We start from the raw sequence: 18,664 nt of genomic DNA, 5'->3' as shown, positions 1-18,664 counted from the left end.
GTGGTTGAAGAGAAGTAGTGTTTTATTCTAAATCACACTTCTATGTCCCACATTTCCCATGAAAGTTAAACTCTATATCTACCACACATCTGTCCCCCAAATTTAAACTTAACATGCCCCCACATATGCTCATCTGCACCTTTTCCCTTCCTTTTCCAGGTTTTCCAGTAAAAAATATTCCAGTAAACCTGTATATTCAACTTCTCTTACTCATACACATGAAAAGTGACAAAATCTTGTCATTTCCATCTTCCTATTCTCTTCCAATCTCTTCTTCCTACTATGCCAGGTGGGCACATTATTCAATTCTATCCTGAATTATTTCCTTTATTCACCTTTTGTCAGTTATAAAATTCTTTATTTCATTGCAGATATTTTTGTCAAATTTCACTGTCTAAAACACACATTGAATCATGTTCTTCTCCTTCTTTATGTCAGTCAAGGACTCCTCTGTCTACAAGACAACACTGAGATATATCACTCAAGAAACTGTATATTTGCTGTCTTTCTTCCTCTTTCCCTGATGAGCCTCCCCACTGTCTTACTCACACCTGCTGCCCCAGCTGTTCCACATAGACTGAGCTCTCTCTCACCTCTCAGCCTTTATTTATGCTGCTTCTCTGCTTGGAAAAGTTTTCTACCACTTGTTTATGTGGCTTTTTTTTTTTTTTTTTTCAGGTTCTCATTCTGTCACCCAGCCTGGAGTGCAGTGGCACAATAGCACTGTAGCTTCGACCTCCTGGGGGCTGAAACAATTCTCCTATTTTAGCCTCCTGAGTAGCTGGAACTATAGGTGTGCACCATCATGCCTGGTTAGTTGTTTTTTGCTTTTGGTAGAGATGGGGTCATGTTCTGTTGCCCACACTGGTGTCGAACTCCTGAACTCAAATGGGTCTCTGCTGCAGACTCCTAAAATCTTGGGATTACAGGTGTGAGCCCCTACACCCAGCCATGACAAACCGTCATTCCTCATATCAACACAAATTCTGTCTCCACTCAATAATTAACACAAAGAATCAAAAGCCAAGTTTAGGACTACTTTATTTTGGTCCTACTGTGTATTCTACATGTATCCATGAAAAAGTTTTTCTTATTCTCACCAGAACATAAATGTGTCAACAGCATATATTGTTTTTATATCGTTTTTTATTCTTAAATTTTAGCATAGTCATAGCAAAACTTTTTGAACACACACACACACACACACACACACACACACACAACAGAAAAACTGTCATTAAGAGAGATATTTACATTGAAGAAGACCTTAAAGAGAGATATTATGATTTCTAATTTGAGATGTAAAGCATACTGTACTTTACAAGGAACATTTGAGTAGACATTTTATTTAAAGAACAATATTCCTTGGAAGTGATGAGTCCCATTTTTGTGAACAAAATAATCAAGTTAACACTTGTTGATGATGCTATAGAATGGATTGTGGTGTTTCTCAGTGTGTTAAAAATTTACTAGTGGTTCCATAAAATATGATGTTCTAGGTAAATATATGCAGCAAGTTATGCATTTTTCTTTAGCACTTACTTTATCTTTCTAATACATAATACTTTTAAATGTTCTTTTCATATCAGTCTACCTTAGTATAAAGGCAAATTAATTAATTATTAATTGGTTAGCCTACATACAGGTAATTTGAGGCTACAAAAAATTATAAATGTTATATAAGACATGCACATTTGGGTTGCAATGTGTTAAAATTCAAATTAAAAATACCGAAAGATGACTTTTGAAGAACCTGAAATCTTTCAGTCATTTTAAAGTTAATCTTTTTTTTTTCATTCAAAGTTCAACACCCTAGTCATTTTTCAAGTAGTATTCCAAAGTCAATGTAAATATTAAGCTTATTAGGTCACCTAGTTCAACACTGATTTTCTAAACTCTTATGTTTGAATGGCTAATACCCACATTAAGGAAATTTATCTTGCAGCCTTGCAGAATCAATTTATATTTAGAAGAACAAACAAACAATTCCAGTTCCATGATTTTCCTGTCATCTAGTTTGTGTGTGTGTGTGTGTGTGTGTGTGTGTGTGTGTGTGTGTGTGTAATCTCTGCCTAGGAATACAAATGCTCTTCAATTTGGCTGCTTGGATATGAAAATGTATGCAACTGTGTGTGTGTGTGTGTGTGTGTGTGTGTTTGTGTGTCTGTGTGTGTCTGTGTGTACATATCTAAAGTGAGAAACAGTCATATGGCAGTTGTCATAGCAACATGACATTGTTTCCCAAGGAACAAAGTAAATAAGCACTTTTCACATGAAACCCACAATTGTCTTGACACTATGACATTTCCCCCTAAAGCAAGCCCTTAAATCAATAAAAGGCTTCAGTACTAAGGAAGAGAGCTTCATGATTTATGCAGTTTGAGGTAAAATCCTCACCAAAGCACTTGAATACTTCCAAAGAAGAGACTTCTGTGGTCAGTTAAGCCTCCATTGCCTAAATTCTGAAGAGCCACTTGCAATAGTTAAGGTCAAAAAGGTCACACTTATTCATTCATTTCTTCTTAGATATTTTCAGGAATTGTTGTATGTATATTTTGCCCTGTACCATAGAAGTGCCCTTATAACTGCACTGTGAAATGGGTCTTAGAGGGTGTCATTCATGTAAAACCAAAGAAAGCCTTAGGATTCAAGGTACTGTTGAAGTCTCAAAGGGATCTCAGGCATCATTTAGACTACTGTTTCTCACAGTTGTTCTAGTCTCACCTTGAGATTTTTTCTTTTTCTTTCTTCCTTTTTTTTTTTTTTTTTTTTTTTTTTTTTTTTTTTTTGATAAAACAGAGTCTTGCTCTGTTGCCCAGGCTGGAGTGCAGTGGTGTGATCTTGGCTCACTGCAACCTTGCCTCCCGGGTTCAAGCGATTCTCCTGCCTCAGCCTCCTGGGTAGCTGGGATTACAGGCACACACACAACCAAGGCTGGCTAATTTTGTATTTTTAGTAGAGGTGGGGTTTCACCATGTTGGTTAGGCTGGTCTCAAACTCCTGACCTCTTGAACTGCCCGCTTCAGCCTCCCAAAGTGCTGGGATTACAGGTGTGAGCCACAGTGCCCCGCTGAGATTTTATATAGGCTTTTTATCTTATAAACCATAGTTTATATAATTTTTAAGGCATTTCTTTTGAATATTGGCACAGATTATTTATCTTGGTGTCTAGTTCCTGAGAGGTGCCATGCAAATGGTAGTTATAATCATTTTTAATATGTTTCCTTTTCTTCTTTGAATCACAAACCACTTAACCTATCAAAACATTGAGATGGGAGACACAAAAGCATCAAATCTAAACAAAAAAGATGAAAAGCATCCCTTTTCCTAAATCCTACATGAAGCTGTCTAGAGCATCATTTTCCTTATTAATATGATGTACATTTAACATTTTTCCTAGAATGTTTTAACAATTTAAAAAACACCATAATTTCTTTTTTCTAAGTATTTTGTTAATGAGTTAATAGAATAATATGTGTGATGGGTGCACTAATCTGATAGTTATTTGAACTTTGTTGTACACCCCCTTTTTCTTCCTTTCTTTCTTTTTTTTCCCCAATGACTAATTGCTATTTAGGCACTCTGAAGTATTTTCTAGGGAGTTTAACTAGCCTTCGTAAATTAAACTATGGGCCATGGTCTCTTAATTGAAGTAGAAGTGCAAATAATTGACCTTAAACTTAAATATGTCACTTTCAAATAACAGTGTTCCATTCTGGCAACACAGACAAAAATAAGCCTTTTGTCAGCATACAGGTTATTTACTAAAAGCTTAGTAAAGACTTGTGAGAAAGGAAATGTTTTATATATTATAAAAGAGAATGTTTTATATATTATAAAAACATACACCACATTGAAGGTATTCATATTCGTATTTCTTTTTATGAAGCATCACAATCGCTGTATCCATAATGATATCACTGAATAATATTAGGACAAAAATCAATTTAGTCATTTCTCTTTTCTAAGCAAATAATAATCATTGGTGATCATTCTTCAAATTATATTTTATAGTTATTTGCCCCACCAAAAACACAAAAATCTGATGAAAGTGTGTGTTAAGTCTATGGGCAGAGAACTTTCCATTTCAATTAAAAGTGATATTAAAAAGTATAAAAGCTATAATAATTTACATATTTTGGCTTTTCAGAATAATTCTATTGGTGGCTCTGAAACTCTGTTTAAACAGCAATCTTGAGCTCATAATGTGTTTAACAAACAATTGAATGAATAGTTTTTGAAGAAAACTCTTGTCAACTTTGATTGGTTATTTTAGTCTCTATTCAACATGAATAGTTTCTAAACTCCATATTCTAGACCATTTTTAATTTGTTTTTTTTCTCTCTCTTTCTTTTTAATTAATTCAACCAGTGAAACTTAAAATATGACCCAGATACCAGTTGCTTCTCCATGAATATTTGGTTACCAGAATGCAATGAAGTGAATATAAAATTCGTGAGTAAGTGTTAGGAAACTTTTTACAGCAATATGACATTGCCGTTACGTCTAGGTAAGTGATCAATAGGATTGCATTCAGCAATCTACAGCAGTTTTGTTTATTGGAACATATGTTTCATGCTGAATATTAGTCATGACACTTGGATCGTGTGTGATCTATGGAAGTTTGGAAAAGGGAAAAGCTTGTTATTTTTCACAGATAACTGAAGAAACATTGGCATAATATGCCTATTATCATAAGTATTTACAGAGACGAAGTCAGAAATGTCTGCATTCTGGATTCATCTCTGTCTTTTCTTCTTTTGAGTCCATGTACGATGTACTTAATTTTTTTGACCTTATCTCTCTTACTTCTAAACTTGAGATTTAAACTTCCACTGCAAAAATGTAAGAAAACTCAGAGAAAACTCAGATTCTGTTCCCTTTTTTTGCATGCATGTTTAATGAAATTATTTAAAAGTGGGAATAGTTTTGTATTTAGTCTTTCCACTTGAGGTCACACTTAAATATGTGTCAAGCATTTGTTATGATCTTTATAAGTGAATTTTTCAATTAATAATTCAATTTTCAGGTAATATTCTATTATGTTTCTGTGTAATTTGTTTTACCAATTAACTTTTAAACATTGGTGTGTACAGTTTTCAGCATTAAAATGAGGCTTGCACTAAATCTTCATGCACATACTTTTCTGTCAGCAGGGTGATTATTTTTTCTGTTTAAAACTTTAAAATGTATATATAAATCGCATATGATGACAAAATATACCATAAAATTTACAGTTCTAAAACAGCTATTCAATGTTTACATTCTATACTCACAATATTGTCCAATCATCCCTAATACCTATTTACATAACAGTTTCATCATCCTAGAAAGATGATGTTTTCAGTTCCCTTAGGCGTATATCTAGGAGTGGTATACCTGGGTTATACGATACATCTTTGTTTAACATTTTGGTCAACTAGCAAACTGTTTTTCAAAGTGGCTGTGTTAGTTTATATTCCTACCAGCAATGTATTAAGATTCCACACCTTAGTTAAGATTTATTGATCTTTTTTTTTTCCTTTAGTCATACTTATGAGTGTGAAGTGATGGATTTTCATTAGCATTTTAAAAATTGCTAACAATGAGCATCATGTGTTGAGTACCATGTGTTTATTAGCCTTTTTTTTTTTTTTTTTTTTTTTTTTTTTTTTTTTTTTTTTTTGAGACAGCAGTCTTGCTCTGTCACCAGGCTGGAGTGCCGTGGTGTAGTCTCGGCTCACTGCAACCTCCGCCTCCTGGGTTCAATAGATTCTTCCGCCACAGCCTCCCGAGTAGCTGGGACCACAGGCGCGTGCCACCACTCCCAGCTAATTATTTTTGTATTTTTAGTAGAGACGGGGTTTCATCATGTTGGTCAGGATGATCTCCATCTCTTGACCTCCTGATCCACCCACCTCGGCCTCCCAAAGTGCTGGGATTACAGGAGTGAGCCACTGCACCCGGCCTATTAGCCATTTTATGCCTTCTTTGTAAAATTGTCTACTCAGATCCCTTTCTCATTTGTAATTAGTTTTACTTTTTGCTGTTAATTTGTAATCGTTCTGTATATATTTTTTATACTACATCTTTATGAGACTATTGTTTATAAATGTTTTCCCCATCCTGTGTGTTGGTTTTTACTTTTACTTTCTTTATAGTGTATTTTGAATCACAAAGGTTTTTAATTACGGAGAAATCAAATGTTGTTCCATCGAAGAGGGCTTTGTCAAGCCAAGGTCTTGAAGGTTCACTCCTAGGTTTTCTTCTAAGGATATCACAGTTTTAGCTCTTGCAGTTAGTCCTATCTTTCACTTTGAATTCATTACGGTAAATAGTTTGAGTAAGAGGTCCAATTTCATTTTTTTGGCATGTGAATATTCAACCGTACCAGTACCACTTGTTGCAAAGACATTTCTTTCCCCTTTGAATAGTCTTGACACCATTATCTAAAATCAACTGGCCACAGAGGTGTTGGTTTATTTCAGGACTCCCAATTCTATTCCATTTATCTATAGTTAGATCAGTATGGTCAGTACTATACCATCTTGATTACTGTAGCTTTGCAGTAAATTTCATTATTGGAAAGTACAAGTCCTCCAACTTTATAAATTTGTAGGTTTTGTCTATTCTTTGCCCCTCGCATTTCCAGATGAAATTGAGGATCAGCTTATTAATTTCTGTAAAAGGACAGCTAGAATATTGATAAAGATTATGTTTAATTTGTAGACAAATCTGGATAGTATTGTTATCCCAACTATGTTATCTTCCAATTCATGAACACAGATGTCTTCCATTTATTTATGTCTCTAATTTTTTAATAACATTTTATAGTTTCAGTTCTTGCACTTATTTTGTAAAATCAATATCCTATGCATGTTATTACTTTTGATGCTACTGTAAATGAAATTATTTTCTCAATTTTATTTTCAGATGTGTTAATTGCTGATACATGAAATCTATTTAATTTTTATGTTGATCTTGTATTTTTCACCTAACTAAACTTGTTTACTAATTCCAATAATTTGTGTGAGTGCATGTGTATATTCCTTAGTGGTTTAGACATACAAGATCATGCCATCTGTAAATGAGGGTAGATTTACTTCTTTCTTTTCTTTCCAGTATGGAAGTTGGATATTTATTTATTTTGCTGCCTTTTTGCCCTAGCTAAATTCTCAGTACAATATTAAATACATGTGGAGAAGCAAATATCTTTGCTTTGCTCTGACTCAGGGGAAAGCTTTATGTCTTTCATCATTAGCTATGATGTAATTCGCTGTTGGTGCTTTAAATATGTGTTTTATTAGGATGAGGAAACTAACTTCTATTTGTAGTTTACTGACTTTTTTAAATCATGAAGAAGTATTGGATTTTTAAGTAATTTTTTTGCTGTTATTGAGGTAGCCATGTGTTTTTCTTTTGGTCCTTTATTAATACTGTGAATCCCATTGATTTGTATTTATATATCAAATATATTTTCTTATGCATTTCAAGAATAAATCCTATTCAGCCATGAGTATAATGGTGTTATGTTGCTGAATTTGGTGGGTATTTTGCTGATGACTTTTGCATCAATACTTGTAAAGGATATCGCTCTGGAGTTTTCTTGAGATATCTTTGTCTGGTTTGGGTATCAGCTTAATACTAACCTTATAGAAATATTTGATACATGTTTCATTTTCTTTCACTTTATAGAAAAGTTTGTAAGAAAGGGTGTTAGATTTTTATGCATTTCTGATGGAAGTCACAAGAGAAACCATCTAAGTCTATTTTCCTTTGTGAAAAGTTTTAATATTCTTACATATTATAGGCTTATTCAAATTAAAAAAAAAATTCTTGACTCAGCAGCTGTGTCTCTAGAAATTTTCCATTTCACCTAAGTTATCAAATTTGTTGGCTTATAATTATTGACAGTATTCTCTTATAATTCCTTTTATCATCCTTCTCTGTCATTTCTGCCTTTAGTAATCAAGATATGTCTTTTGTTTTTCCACTGCCTCTCCTCCATTTTTTTTTTTTTTCCTTTTCTTTTGGGCAATCTAGCTAGAGATTTATCCATTTTTAAATTTTCTTCAAAATACAAACTTTTAAGCTTTAAAATTGTTTCTATTCTTTCCTACTTTTTATTCTATTTATATCTACTGTCATATTTATGGTTTTCTTTATTCTGTTGTCGCTTTGGATTTGGTTTACTTTTCTTTTTTCATTTTTACCTGAAATGTTAGGTTATTGATTACAGATCTTTCATCTTTATTCATTTGTAATATAAGTGCTTAGTACTATACATTTCCCTCTAAGCAGTTCTTTGGCTGCATCCCATAAATTTTGGTATATTTCATTTTTGTTTTCATTTTCACAGTATTTTATAATTTCTTTTTTGATTTCTTCTTCAATCTATTTATTATTTAAGAGTGTATCTTTAAATTCCACATGCTTGTGAATTTCCTACATTGTCTTCGGTTATTAATTTCTAGTTCATGTGTATATTTGTGGTAAGAAACAATATTTTATATAATTTCAGTCATTTTAAATTTATTGAGACTTGTTTTATGGCCTAGCAGTTGGTCTTTATGGCGGGTGCTCCATATGAACTCAGAATAATGTATATTCTATTGTTATTGACTGGAGTATTTTAAAGAGGTTTTTTGATTTAGTTGGTTTCTAGTGTTAATCAAATCTTCTGTTTCTTTGTTTTATTTATCATTTAAAGTAGGAAACTGAAATCTCTACTATAAGTATTAAATTATTTTTCCCTTCAGTTATGTTAGTTTTGCTACATGTATTTTGGGAATCTGTTTTAGGTGTAATTTTCATTAGAATTTAATAACAGGAAAATGTAATTTATTGTGGATACAGTCACCAGAGTCCCAGTGGTAATAAATGATTACCTAGGAGTTAAGCTTTCCTTATGCAAAGCTCAAAGAAGAGTATCTGGGGTTTCATCATGGAGGCATATTCTCTTTTTGAAAATATTTAAATAATTCCAAAAAATTGCTCCCTTTTCTCCTCCTTCTGTATTTTCTCACCTGTATTCTCTGCTACTTTTTCCCCCCACCTAATCTTAAATTACTAGTCCTAGATGTTTTTAAATTAGCAATTGAGACTGAATTCTTTATCTTTATACATATTACCTTCTTTAAATTTTAAGTCTTTGCTGTAAGAGATGTTTCCCTTATTCTAGCTTTATAATTCAGCACTATTTATTCCCAATTTCCTGATCAAAGCTGAATTATATAGCCATGGCATGATAAGACCATCAATGAACTCAGCTTTGCCTATAATCATAATTTTATGTTCTTAATTTTATTTTTACCTCCAACCATTTTAAAAGGCTTCTATGAAAGTATTTACTACCTCTGCTCACTTTTATGTTGGAATGTTCTATATTGTCTCTTGCAGATTCACATTCACCCTTTTTGATTCAGGACAGTGATATAATAAAACTCTCATCTTCTGAAAACCTGGCCCAACCACTTGTTAGGTGTTAATATTAGCTTATTAGTTAATAATAATGTTTATTAGCTAGCTTATTATTATCTATTAGTTATCTTGACTTACTTGATTTATCTAAGCCTCAGATTCTTTATATGTGTTGGTAAACTTACTTACATAGCATTGTTACAATAATAACAAATCTAAATTCTTTAATTTTTTGGTAAAGTTTATGAAAATACTGACTGCTTAAAAGCACTAGTTTTAAAAGAATACTATAATAATTATATTTATTATTTTATCATGTTTCAGAAATTATTCTGTGACTAGCCTTCCACCCAAAGTCCCAGAACTATTTCTTCTTTATTACATATTGCCTCTATCCCTATACTTACACATGAAAATTTTTTAAATTTATAATATTACATGAAAAGCATCCTCCTGTGGGCTGTGAACTTCACATGAGGACAGCTTATGTAAAAGTCATCCTTGAACCATCAGTACAAATACCTACATAAGTTGGTGATTTTCCTTTTTTCAATTAAGCAGATTCTATACTAAAAGGGGTGAAAGTAGGCATCAAGCTGTTCTCTTCCTACATACCTTCCTATAAATACATTTGAGTTCTTTCATAAAGAATGTGTTTATCCCAATTCTACCATGTTGATCTTGGCAATAAAAAAAATTTCTTACCCTAAACCTTAACTAAGTATGTTTGAAATCTATTCTTGAGTTCAGGTAAGTGTGAGATAAGTGACCCTTTTTCACTGAGAGGATAGATACTATGTCATTCTAGCTTTCTTGAGTCAGAATGGAGAACCAAGATCAGGTCAGAATATCTATATGATCTATATGAGTTTAGTTGGATAGAGACTAAACATCAGGTCAATGCACTTGTCAAGTTCAAACTGTTTTCTGAAAGTCAGGTTAAAAAAATAGTACTGAATTAGAAGATCAAATTGACTGGTATCTAGGGAACCAAAAATTGATTTATTTTACAAAAGAGGTATTTTTTTTTCATTTGCTGAAAGCATTTGTTGTATGATATCTTGGAATATGTGGTTAAGAAAGAAAGATCTAAGTCTGACAATGCTCTTTTGAAAAGGATGTTTGATGTGTTTGCTGAGATAATGGAAAAATATAATAATTGTTTCTAATGAGTGTTGTCATCCTACTATTTACTTTTAAAATACTCATTTGTAAATGTGTGTACTGTGCTTAACAAATGTTTGGTTTTGATGATTATTTCCTGATAAAAAAATATTTATTGATTGTACCTGTCCTGGAGAGAGTCACAGATTCAGTGAAGAAGTGTGGCTTTCAAAAATGCTCTGTTTTTTTCACTAGCAACTCTTCTTTCTCTTATATTAATTTAAAATGCTTTATTTCCATCACAGTTTATGATTTATTTAACAGAAAATTATACACCATAAAATGTATATAGTTGTCTTTGCTGCTATTTACAAATATTTTAGTTCTTTTCCTTTTTAAGATGCTTGGTAGGAATGTATTTACTCATCTTTTTGATGTTAAACATGACCATGTGTCTTTCTCTGATCAGTGAAATATGAACTAAAACAATGTTTCTTGCTTACGAATTAAGAATCTGCGGTATTTGGCCAGGTGCGGTGCCACACCCTTGTAATCTCAGCATTTTGAGAGGCCAAGGCAGGTGGCTCACTAGAGGTCAGGAGGTCAAGATCAGCCTGGCCAACATGGTGAAACCTCTTATCTACTGAAAATACAAAAAATAGCTAGGCATGATGGTGGTTGCCTGTAATTCCGGCTATTTCGAAAGCTCAGGCATGAGAATCACTTGATCCCAGGAGGCAGAGTTTGCAGTGAGCCAAAATTTCACCACTATACTCCAGCCTAGGGAATAGAGCAAGATTCCGTGTTAAAAAGAAGAAAAAGAAAAACAAGAACAACAGCAAAAGTTTGATGGCATGAACTACTGTATACTTTTCCCTTTGTTTGTGGCTTAAAACAACACACATTTATAATTTCCCAGGTCAAGAGTGTGAGCATGGCTTAACTCAGCCCTCTAGTTAGGGTCTCAATCATCTGCAATCAAGGTGTCAGCCAGGCTGCATTGGCATCTGGAGGCTTATGTGAGGAAGAATCCATTTCCAAGTTCATGCAGGTTTTTTGTTCGTTTGTTTTTTGTTTTTGTTTTCAAAACTCGTCTTCCTTGCAGCTGTAGAACTAAACATCCAAGCTTCTTCAGGGCTATTGGGTAGGGGACATTGTCAGCTCCTAGAGGCTGCCAGCAGTTTCTCAGATAGGCTCTCCCAATATAGACACTTCTTTCATCAAGTCAGCAAATAGAGCTTCTAGAAAGCAAGTCTGTTAGCAAAGTGGAGTTTCTTGATTGATAATATAACGTCACACTTTGAGTGACTTACTGTGCCCTTTGCCACATTCTACTGGTTAGTCGAAAATCACAGGTCTTACTTACTCAAGGGGAGTAAATTACCAATCATGGTGCACTACTGTAGAGAATCTACATCCATCCACCACACACGAGCAATGCCCACCTATCAAACTCTGCTATATTTGGAATCTGAGTGAGAAAGAAAGTTTTATCATATTAAACTGGAGATTACTTAAAAGTTTTGGGAAATTACCCAAGTGAATTCTCAAAAACTTGCTACAAACATAAAAGCCAAGGACTGGCTAGGCACAGTGGCTCATACCCGTAATCACAGCATTTTGGGAGGCTGACGTGGGCAGATTGGTTACACTTAGGAATTCAAAACCAGCCTGGGCAACATGGTGACACCCCATCTCTACGGAAAAAAAATGGTGGGAAGTAGGGGCATGCACCTGTAGTCCCAGGTATTTGGGGGGCTGAAGCAGAAGGTTAAGGCTGCAGTGAACAAAGATCTTGCCACTGCACTCTAGTCTGGGTCACAAAGTGAGATACCCACACCTGAAAAAAGAAAAAGAAAGAAAGAAAGAAAGAAAGAAAGAAAGAAAGAAAGAAAGAAAGAAAGAAAGAAAGAAAGAAAGAAAGAGAAAGAGAGAGGAAAAAGAGAGAGAGAAGGAAAGAAAGAAAGAGAGAAAGGAAGAGAGGGAGGGAAAGAAAGAAAGAAGGAAAGGAGGGAAGGAAGGAAGGAGGGAAGGGAGGGAGGAAGGAAGGAAGGAAAAAAGAAAGGGAGGGAATAACAGAAACCAAGGACCTAGTTGTGGAAGAACTTTGACATGAATATCGCTTTTCCCACATCTATTCTGCCCACATCCATCACCTTTAACACACACACTCCTTGCACTGAATACTTTCAGTTCTTTCTCCCTCCTGGCTTTTCCTCAGACAAAGATCAACATATGTACTCTTACGTTCTTAAAGATTCCTTGAAATTTACGAATCCTCCTTCAGACTCCCTAGAAGGACTTCTTCTCTAACTACCTTCCCCACTACTAAGTTTCATGCCTGTCTTCTAATGTCCTCTGTCCTAATGTATTATAATTGCTTTATTTTCTTTCTCACTAGACTGGAAGCTCATTGTGCACAGGGATCTTATATTCAAAGGCGAGGGCAAGTCCTGGTATATACATCACCCTATAAATTTTATTAAAATAATGGAAGTTGTTAATAGTAGCATAAAATTTCAGTTAATTCACTGAATTGACCAGACATTTGACTTTATTAACTCTTTTTGCTCTGATGCCTGTTGAACAAGAAATGGCATGAGTTTCTAGCTAAGAGTATGCTGTTGAATTTTGATTTTCTCTGTGGATTTGTGCCAAGGAGCTCAGGAGAGAGCCACACTTTCATACAACACAAATGAGTAGCTGAAAATGAACTAACAATAATAAGCTAACACATTGTTACACCATCAGAATTATTTCTGGAATCTTCTGTGTTTATTGGTTTCTGTATATCTGCACACTATTTTCTGTTAAAGGAGCCTTCAGAATATTTAGCTAATAATGCCAAAGCCCCATGGCAACATTTTTTAGTAGAAGCTTAATTTCTAAATTTAGTGTAAAAGAAGACTATCATATAGAGGAATACTCCAGTTGGGATTTTTTTTTTTTTTTAAAGAAAATCCTGTTACTTTGGTTCAATAGGAAATACTACAAGATTTTGACAAGTAACTTTAAAAGGAAAGGTTTTGGAGATTTTCCAGGATATTTTAATTGTGCTTAAACCTTATTCCTAAAGAAAATGTCTTCTTCAGACAAATAATTTTTGAGACATAGATATATTACATTAAATAAGCCCAGTACAGCATTTTTCTGTGTGGATGATAGTATATTTTATGTAACTTTTCAGATTTAATCCATTAAATAGACTACTTGTTTGTGTGACTTCGCAGAGATCTTCATCTCAGAATATTAATATTAAAATAATTTATTAGGCAGAGCACGGTGGCTTAAGCCTGTAATCCCAGAACTTTGGGAGGCCAAGGCAGGTGGATCACGAGGTCGAGAGATCGAGACCATCCTGGTCAACATGGTGAAACCCCGTCTCTACTAAAAATACAAAAAAAATTAGCTGGGTGTGGTGGCACGTGCCTGTAATCCCAGCTACTCAGGAGGCTGGGGCAGGAGAATTGCCTGAACCCAGGAGGCGGAGGTTGCGGTGAGTCGAGATCGCGCCATTGCACTCCAGCCTGGGTAACAAGAGTGAAACTCCGTCTCAAAAAAAAAATAAATAAAATAAAATAAAATAAAATAAAATAAAATAAAATAATTTATTTAACAAGAACTAAAAAATGCACGTAAACTATTTTATACCTTACAGTTACCTCACTCATAATTGCATATAAAAAATAAAATTACTTAAGTTGAGGCTGGTAAGGCTTTCTAATTCCCTTGTCATTAAAAGAAAAATCAGTGAAAAACTTTAACTAATTTTGGTTGAATGAACTGAAATCTCTTTGCCTTTTTCACCTTCTTGCAGCTTCCAGGTTTTCCTCATTTCCTTCTGCTGTCCTGAGCTGCTGGTATCCCTTGCTTGTTTACATTGGGATTTGGTATTCTTGTCAAGACTCATAAGAAGGAAAGGTCAGCCTTACCAGTGTTGCTCAAAATTCATGTTATCTTTAGTCGTTTAACCATGTATCCATATAGAGGTTTTGCCTTACTTGATTACATGGTTTTAAAGTGGCTGCTTATCATTCCATTTTTGCAGAGAAAAATCTTTGTTTTTAGTTTGCAGCATTCCTTACTTTTTACCCTACTATATTCTGAATGCACTTTTTGCTTCCTCTTTTTACTCTAACGGAAGAGACATTTTAACTCTGCTCTTTCAGGCATTGACAGTAGTTTCCTTGTTGACTTTAAAGCTTAAAATTTGGGGCAAAAATATGGCAATGGTATCACTTCCTGTGTAACGCCATGTTATTTCCTGTATAACCATACCATTCTTGTGGTAATATCATTAAATATTTCTTACCCACTGGACTGTGACAGCTCATAAAAAATTCATTTAATCATTTTATACCCGGCACTATGTGAACTCCCCTTTTCCTAGCTTTTGCTAAGAAAGCTTGGTTGGCATCTTATATACATATCCAATTAAATAAAGATCAAAGTATGTCTGTGCATAAATTGAACCGTCTACTTTAAAATTATTAGATATAATTTACTTACAATTCTTCGAACCCCCAAAGTAATGCCAAGTTGACGTTTTGAATTTTTTTTTTCCAGAATTGTAGCTTTCTCGCTGCTTAGATACATTTTAAAATATGGCAAAGAAGTTTACTGTTATATTTTAAAATTTTGATTTGTTTTCTACTGCTAGCTTAAACATTTAATAATATCAGTGGGATAAGTAATAAATATGCATAATGCCATTTATTGGACTCTCTTCTGTATTAGCCATCATGCCTGGCATTTTGTACACATTAACTTAATCTTCAAAAAGGCTACAAGGTAGAACTGATTTCCATTTTTTTAGATGAAAAAGCTGATACTCAAAGAAGTTAAATGATGTTTTCCAGGATATGAAAATATCAAGTGCCAAAACTAATTTAAACAATGGTAGCTAACTGCTAACCCCTATTCACCCCGAGGTGCCTCTTTATATAATACTGCATTATACTTAGATGATTTGTTTGTATGGTAATGGGGTAGGTAAAGCTATTTTGGAATCCAACCCAAAATACTGCAATGCCTAAACCTACCGTGACTTCATTTCTGTTTTCAATGTCTTGTTATATAATGTAATTTTTCTGAGAATTATTTTTTAACTGCATGAAAAGAGAAAAATAACACGTTAAATCATGTTTAGAAAATACAAATGTAATACTATATCTTAGATAATGTGCTAACACTTCATATACTTTACATGCTCAGTCAAAAGATACTACTAATAATATGGTTTTAGTCATTTAACTATCATTACTAAGCACCTTGGATATTAAGAATATAAAGATAAGTAATACACAAACCCTCAAGAAAATTAAAGTACAGTGAAGACAGGATATATTCTTTATGTATATCATTTATATATGTTGTCAAAGTGATGTGTTTGGATTACACCTGGAACCATAACAGCCAAATGTTATAGTGGAGGACCCTCGAAAAGGAAGTGGGGACAGTTTCTAGAATCAAGAGGGGAAATATCAATATAAGGGAAACGGAGATTTAATGTTTGTTCTGCCTGTTCTCTGCTGAGACTTACAGTGGCTGACTTAATAATGTTGACTCTATCCAACATCTAGAGAAACCTTTTGGTAGAGGAGCGGCCAGACTTCAGATGAGCCTGACAAATATTGTTTTCTTCCTGAAGTCTTGAAGTTGATTTTTACTCTAGCATTCTAAAATATAACGTAGACTTTCTGCAGCTTAGCATCCAATGTCTATATGACACTATTTACCATAAGCAAGAATACACATGAAGATATACCTTTTTCAGTCTACATGTTTTCTTGAAAAGAATGTTTAAGGGTATATTATCATATTGGGTGCTCAAATTTCTTTTTCATTTTTTTTTTGTTAGTTTATTTTTGTTTGCAGAAAACAGGAGGAAAAAAAATGATGTGAAAGCCACAGAACTCAAAGTAAGACATTTTCATGTCCATCCACTTGAATTTGAGACCATAAATAACTATAATTCTAAATTTCAAAAAAACTTTTGTGCTCGACACTGTGCCTAGAATATTGAAGACCTAATAGTTTTCTAATTTCAATTAAATAAATGCATTAAATAATACCTTTTACCGAGCATAAAATAATTATATAAATGTACCGGTGAAAATGTTGAATAAGGTACTTATTCTACCAATCTTATAAAGATGCTTGAAATTAAAAGTAACTTTTATTTCTTGGTGTCTCATTGGAGATCTATCCATTAAACATTTATTAATTATATCAGATGTTACATAAGGCCATATTGAAACAATGAAGAACATGTATTTTTTCAACCTAGATTTACAAACAGTTTTATTGACTTTTGCACTTAAGTTCCAGCCTCAAAGTTTTCTGAAGGAAACAGGTATAATGTGTTTTCTATTGCCTGGGAATATTGAAAAATGAAATGTATAATAGGAATATGTACTTTATACTTAACATATTGAATGACAAAGCATTCATCTCAAGTATGACTAAATATTAATAAATCCCAGTCTGAATAGAAAATCAAAAAAGCAAACAATTCTATTATGCAAATAGCAGTAATTTATTGTGCAGTAAGAAAATAACAATCTCTAAAATTAAATGTTTGTAACATACTATCTCATGCATATAAGTAGATCAACAAGTTTATTCCATAGTCCTGTGAAGCTTGCCAACAGATCTAAGACACAGTTAAGATGTTTAAAGACTTTCTTTAAGTGTTTTATATTGTTTCCTCTAAGGTCATTATTATTGAAATAGCATGTGTGTGTGTGTGTGTGTGTGTCAGAGAGAGAGAGAGAGAGAGAGAAAATTTCTGTAGTATACATTTTTCTCATTCAAAAAACTTGATTCTGAAAACTGAATTTCCCAAAACATTCTGATAGAGAAACAAATCAGTTTTCTAGAGTTAAATGGAACAATAGAATCATGTATTTTAGATTCAGAATTTTCTTCCACAGTAAGATTAATTTTCCAGCCTCTCTCATTCATTCATTGCATATTTATTGGGCATTTTTTATTTGCCAATGCTTACACTGAGTAACATAAATACTATATTCAGTGAAAACAGATATGATTTCATGAAGGTATAGTCTGGTGAAGAAATACTTTACTTGAATAATTATATGTATATATAGAAATATATATAGAATTTAGTTTTCTACGGTGGCAAGTGCTATGAAGGAGGGGAATATGATAGGTGGTATTGTCTTAATTAGGAAAACCTATAATAGCTTATCTGGGGAAGGGATTATTTGAGTCTGAAAAGATCCAATAGACAGTATTGCACTGTCCCATACCTCTATGCCAAATGAATAAAATGAAGATTTTTCAAAAAGAGTTTCATGAGTGTCTATCCCAAGGAGGGGCCAGGTTTATGAATTAACTGTGCTAATGGCATTCTGAGCACAAGATGCAGGTGACCACTTCTATTCTCCAAAATCTTGGAATACAGTACCTATTAAGGACCAACACTTTTGTGAGAATAAGATGGAAGCTGAATAATTATTCTCAGCCCTCACTGCAGATAAAATAAAAGAAAATGAGTCGAAATTACACCATTTTTATTTAAAGACGATTGCATCATGCATTAACAAAGCATACATGCAGTGCCTAGAAGTCATTAGGAATATGTGTCCAGAATAGTAAGAATTTTATCTCCCCAGAACTATTCTTGCTTTCCTTCTGCTTCCATCTTTCTTTAATAGCCCAAAAGCCTCAGGATCACTGGCGGTCAAAAACAGAGTCACCGTCTATAACATTACTATGTTTAATCAGTGGCCACGTCCTACCTATTCCACATCAATGATATCATTTTTATTCCACCATCACTGCTGTAATTCAGGTCTGTAATACAGTTCAGCTAGAGTATTCTAATAAACTCCTCACTGGAGCTCAGACTGTCATTCTTGTTATTCATTTTGCACATTGGAACTAGTGTTCTCTCCTTAAAGTACATCTCTAGTCATGAGACATCCTTTCACAGACTTCAGTTAGTAGGTAATAGGGAATGCTGAAAGTTTTAAAATGTGTTAGCATGTAATTCATGCTTGTTCTCAAGAACTATTTACAACAACTTATATTGTTTTATCTCAACAAAAATATATTCCCATAATAAATTTACTGTACAGATATTTATTGGGCATCTACTATATGCTAGAAATTATAGATACAAAAATAGAAAAAA

The sequence above is a fragment of the Saimiri boliviensis genome, chromosome 1, assembly GCF_048565385.1.
Source record: "Saimiri boliviensis isolate mSaiBol1 chromosome 1, mSaiBol1.pri, whole genome shotgun sequence".
NCBI classification, from domain to species: domain Eukaryota; kingdom Metazoa; phylum Chordata; class Mammalia; order Primates; family Cebidae; genus Saimiri; species Saimiri boliviensis.
This window is presented reverse-complemented; position numbering follows the sequence as displayed.